Source organism: Metopolophium dirhodum, chromosome 1 (genome assembly GCF_019925205.1).
Source record: "Metopolophium dirhodum isolate CAU chromosome 1, ASM1992520v1, whole genome shotgun sequence".
NCBI classification, from domain to species: domain Eukaryota; kingdom Metazoa; phylum Arthropoda; class Insecta; order Hemiptera; family Aphididae; genus Metopolophium; species Metopolophium dirhodum.
Window position 1 is genome coordinate 59,370,393 of NC_083560.1, and position 6,329 is coordinate 59,376,721.

Consider the following 6,329-nt stretch of genomic DNA (forward strand, 5'->3'; position numbering starts at 1 on the left):
TAGACCAGGGACTGGAACCGGAACCGAAAGAACCATTTTTGGAGAAAATCTAAGAACCGGAAACAGAACCGGAATCCATATTTTACAATGCTTAGAACCGGAATTAGAACCAGAACCACAATTTAATATACAATCATTTTTCCGGTTCTTTTAGGTTCTTATCGGTTCTAAGAAAAAGTCCCGTATTTCAAATAACTGAACATTTTATTTAAATTGGATTTTGTTGTAATCAAATAATTATTTTTCGTAGAAATATTTTTGTTTTGTACATAGTAAGATGTGGTATTTTAATATTTTAACTCGAAATCATCGCATTATAGGTACGACCGACACTGATTAATTTACACACATACGGGTTGCATTTTTCATTGGTAATGTACCGAGAATGGTCGACAACAATGATTTGTTTTCTACAATCTTTACCAAATATCTACGGCTATTATGAGAAATAATATTTATATAGTTATTTATAACTCTGTCTCACATTCTCAAACACAGTCACACATTAACACATACGAGTAATTTACGACTTATTAATCTTATGGTCATACTGTAATTTTATATTTTGCTTATTAGTTATTAGCAACTTCTAAGACTTTTGAAAAATGAATACACTTCTTAAATTAATAATTTCTTACCTAGTAAAATTAATAAATTAATTTCTGATTTTATTAATAACTGTTTGATTCTTTAATTACCCACCTAATAATAAATGATTTCAAAATTATTATATAGCCAGTTGTATTAATTTCATTTTCCAGTATACATTTTAGAAGGAGGTTCAAAAAGTTCTAATAATATCTGGATGAATGTAACAAACTAACATTACACTATTTTAAATTAGCAATTATAAAATTAATTTTGCAAACTGAAATAAATTGAGTAAAATTAAAAAAGTATTTGGAATGTATTTTAAATACTTTTTGAATGGATGTATTTGTATTTGTATTTAAATAAAATTTTAAAAGTATCTTTTATAAGACTGGGCCAAGTTATGACTTTATGAGTACAAAATCTACCTATTAAGCAATAGGTAATTTTTGAAAAAATTCATTTTTAAGAACCGGTAAGAACCGGAATTAATCGGAACCGGAACCCATATTTTGTAAATTTTAAGAACCGGAATCGGAACCGGAACCTATTATATTTTTTTAGAAGAACCGTTCCGGAACCGAACCGGAACCAGAACCGGAAAAATCCTAAAGGTTCCAGTCCCTGATATAGATGGTATAGTATAAATACGTACGCACGTAAAACGCAATACAGTACATGTGACGTGCATTACCCCCACCCACCTAAACAGAAATTGCAATTTTTTTTCCGTGAATATTGAGTACTTAATTCTTGAGAATTCCTGACCAGGTTTTTGGAATTCCTGCTCTACTCGTTTGCCGGTAAAGTCAAACGGGGGTAACGTTAACGCGTAACAACTAGCGGCAAACCTTTATCTACCTAGTGGCTAACGCGCAGCCGTGCATTATACTTAAATTGCAATCTTAAAACGGCTTTAAACTACCTAAACTCGTTTTTTTGTTGTTCCTTTGGGAAATGAACCATCAGTTCCTTTTTTAGTTCCAAATAAAATAAAAATTCTTATTTAATCATTAATGTTTCTTTTGCATACTTATTTATTATTAATTATAACATATACCTACAAGTAGGTATAAATTTATAATACTATTTTCACGATTTTGAGATTTTTTTCAAAATTAAATTTTTGGTTGACTGACTTATCGTTTATTTTATAAATGATTATATTTTATATATGTACTCATTTCTATATAAATTATAACTTATAACTTATGCGAAATATTAATAAAGTGGTTAATGACCAAAGAGTAACGATTAACGTCGATACTCGATAACGATCACTAATAATTAGCAATATACATTATACATATAAAAAATAATAAATCTTCTTTCAATTATTTACATATCTGTGTAAATTATCGGAACTTGAAAGGAACGACAAAACGTTGTTAATTTTCCTTAAAAAGAAGAACTCATTCATTTTCTCGTTCTTTTTTTATAAAAAGGAATTCATTCCAGGAATCCGTTCCTTTTGGGACTCGTTCCTTCCAAACACTGGATAAAACCCGGCACAGGTCGTCAGTAGACTTAAAACTGTAATAAAAACTTAGTGAAACTGTAAAAATGAGACTGTAAGGCATTACAAAGCGCTTCAGAAAGTATAGGTTTTGTCCAAAATTCCTATAAATAATGTTTTTCACGGCTGCAGCCTGCAGCTGATTTGAACTTCGTCGATATTCTTAGTTTTAGTACATTCTACTTAATAGTATTTCAGGAAAGAAACTATCAAAAGCTGATTTGTTTTCTTTCTGTTTTAACGTCTTATCTTATTTAACTACCATTTATTGTGTTTTTACTTTTTACCAGTATCTACCTAAAGTATAGGTACAAGTGTACAACAACTTTACAAGTATATTACCTAGGTACATAGATAATATTATACACCAACCTTTTATCTTTTTTTTTTTCATTTAATATTCTTTTTAGACTTTTATATACAATAAACCTAGATATATATTGTTTAGTTTTATGTTTTCTTTTAACACATACAAGACTTCATGTATAGAAGTATATACCTGTTCCAGTGTTGTACATAATTCCATAAGTGTTGGCTGTTGACATATCTCATCTTTAAATGTGGTTGAATAAAAACACGATATTATTATATGGTTATATTTTAATATTTTATCATTAATCATCAAAAATTTATTTAAGTTTCTATTACAGTATCTACTACTAAGAACTTACTATAAATTAAGCTCGATTCAAGTCAAAAACATTAAAACTATATAGGTAGTTAGTATAAATATCGGGAACATAATAATTATTTATTAAAATTAAAAAATATAGCTATTATAATAAAGCCTTGTAGCTATCTATGACTGGGATGACTGTAGACATAACATTATAATATTATGATAAGAATATCTGAGTATCTGACTATAAGAGTTGAGTAATTGAGTTTAAAATAAGATAATGTCGACTTTAGCTACAATTTGTAATACTTTTGTACTTAACCCAAAATATCGTATTAAAATAATTTCTAATAATAAATAATAGGTAATTAGGGAGTAAAATGTAATGCTCCAAAACCAAAACTAGAGAAATGCAATTTGCGTGCTAAAATTAATATAATATTTTAATACATATTATTATATATTAGTAAAAATCAGATAAATTCAGGGATCGAAACCGTTTCAAATTTTGACCGTTACGGGGTTTCGATTTTTGAGAATGGTTTTCTACATTTCCTGGTTTTGGTTTAGGTATTAAGATCGGTTTTCTACATTTCCTGGTTTTGGTTTAGGTATTAAGATCGGTTTTACAAATATTTTGGTTTTTGTTTCGGTTTAAAAAAAGGTTTTTCAAATTTATCGATAACAATAAAACTGTTTTTGAAAATGCTGGTTTTTGATTTATGGAACAGTTTTTTAAAATTTTGATTTTATTTTCCTATACCTAATTAATAACTGTAGACCCGATTTTTATTATTTATTGTTTATTAAGGGTTGAACCTAAAGCCCTTAAATGTGTCCGATTTATAATATAATTACACTATAATATAATAGAACAATTTGCGTATGACCTATTAATATTTCGTGAAACTCAGTAATAGAATCGGGATTCAAACATAATATTTTCTTCGAATAAAAATACTTGTATTAACTAGAATTATAAATAATATAGGTAATTAACTTTATTAAATTCGAAAAATCCTATATTAGTTTTAAATATTAATGGGTTTTAAAAACGGGTTTTCAATTCTATGGTTTTGGTTTGGGTTTTGTAAACGGGTTATTTTAAGATTTATAAGATTTCAGTTACGGTTTTTAACCGCTGATTTAAAGCTTTTGGTTTCGGTTCCCGTGTTCAAATATTAAAAAAACCGTGGTTTAACCGGTTTTTCAGAAAACCGACTAAACCGGTATATATCCCTGCAACAATTTTATTACAAGTCTATTTTTTATAGATTCTGAGTGGAACGTTAAATGTATTGATTTTACAATGATGTTTTATATTTTATTTGTGTCTGTACACGATACGTATTCAATATCATGCTTCGATTTTCTTCAACAGTATCTTTTTCGATGGGAATGTGAATCTAGTTGGTGTATTGGAAAGATCAAATTTATAATTTGGGAGTACAAATACCTTTTAAAAGTATTTAAAATACTTAGGTACAAAAATACTTTATTTTAAAATCAATAAATTAATAATCAATAATTCAATCAGTTCAATGACTAGTCGACTAAAACCACTATTACCCACGCCATGAAGTACTATTATTGAATAGATTCTTTAATCAGTCAAACCAAGCCCACTCATGTATCCCTCCATATATTGTGCTTATTGTAAAAAAACTTAATACAGATTGTAAAAATTAAAATAAATATGAAAAAAAAAAGTTCAATAATATTAATACCAATATCTTATATACAAATTATAAGCTACTTCCACAGTACCGCCCATTAAATAAGAAGAAAGACTATTTAAAGATTCAAGATAAATGCCAATCCAACCAGTGGTGGTCAGTGTCTTGTATGCTATGATATAATATGGGAGTGAGGAGCCAACAGGGGTTTCAGTGTATAGTCATTCTGTTATCTGCTTGTATTTTGGCGTAACCTTATTTATAAATGATCAAATGTTAGAACCATTTTAAAATAATATTTTAGAATCAACATTTAAAATAGTACATTCCGAATTTTTAGTAATTGGAATTTGGAGTAGACCACGAGAATGAAAAAGAGTATTTAGTATTCTAGAATAAAAATACAAATAAAAAATATTTGAAAAGTATTTGAAATACAAAAAAAGTATTTAAATACAAGTATTCGAATACTTAACAAGACTGTAAACTAGAATGCAAATTTATCCATCCCCCCACCCACCCAACCATCCGGCACCCACCACTATAAATAAAAAAGGGACAAAACACACCATTAATTACGTATTTGGCGCCACTGAGTGAATCTAAGTATGGAATAAAGAGAGTAAGTCAGTAGTACAATCTGTTTAATAATTTGATCGGTTTTTTTTCTTTCGATGAAATGAGTGGATTTTTAATTTGTGGCGCAGAAATTCTGGCACCATATTGTTTTGTTACACATAAGGAGTTATTAAAAATACCATCAACAATTATATCTGATCATTCTCTTTTATTTTTTAATATAGTCAATAAATCTAGAATATGATTTTGGACTGAGTATAAATCAATAGACTTAGCCTGTAATTTATTTTAACTCTTTATAATTCAGATATACGCATTTGAATATGATATTTAAGGATATATAATAAATTGTGAAGTTGATGTCGTACATGCTAGTTGATTAGCTTATTTAATGCTAGTACCTAATACCTATAGTGGTGTTAACTTTGAAATCTTAACTATATTTTCTAGGACTGATTTAATGTTGATAAAATGTTCAGCAAAAACGTGAATAGATTTTTTATATTTGGCAGACGACCGAGTACGTATCACACAAAAGTGGTATATATTATAATTTATAACCAGTTCTCGATGAAGTACGCTTTCACAAAAAAAAATAATAACTTCTGTGATGACTTCTTTAATGACTTCTATAGTATGTACCTATTTTGTATTGCTGTCACTGCATTTAAATCATTTACTGCCAGATTTAGTTATGTGAAGAATATGTTGGAATATTCCTTTAGAATATTATATTGTCATAAATTGTTTTTTGAACTCCATTTTCCCTTATAGCGATTACTGCACACCCATAAAAATCCAAGCCTATTTGCCTACTATTTTATTTATATCCAAGTCATATTTTTCAATTGAAGACAAATTATAAGTACCTAGCTATACCAACCACATTTAATGTTCCTATAGTAAACTACAACCTCGAAATTCTTCTCTTATACTCATAGGCGCAAATAAAGTTTTATATTGGGGGGGGGGGGGGGGGATAACTATTATATAATATTGAATACGCTTAAAACAAAATGTAGGAAATGTTTGGTCGAGGACTATGGACATTTCAACATTTGGTGGGGGGGGGGGGGTGCTTTAGGAGCTAATATAGGAGCCCTATTTGAGCCGTTTAATTATAGATTTTGAATTATCAACAAAACGAATACCATTTAAAAGTCGTTCGACTAACAATGAGAAAATATTTGCAGGTAGTATATTCGATGTTTATTGGTTTAACATAAATTATCTGCGAACAATAATCTCACGCACATATCTTATACCGATGCCGTTAATTGTTAATACGATAACTATAATATTATCGTGTATTATACCTAGACGGCTAGGTACTTATTTCATATCCTTA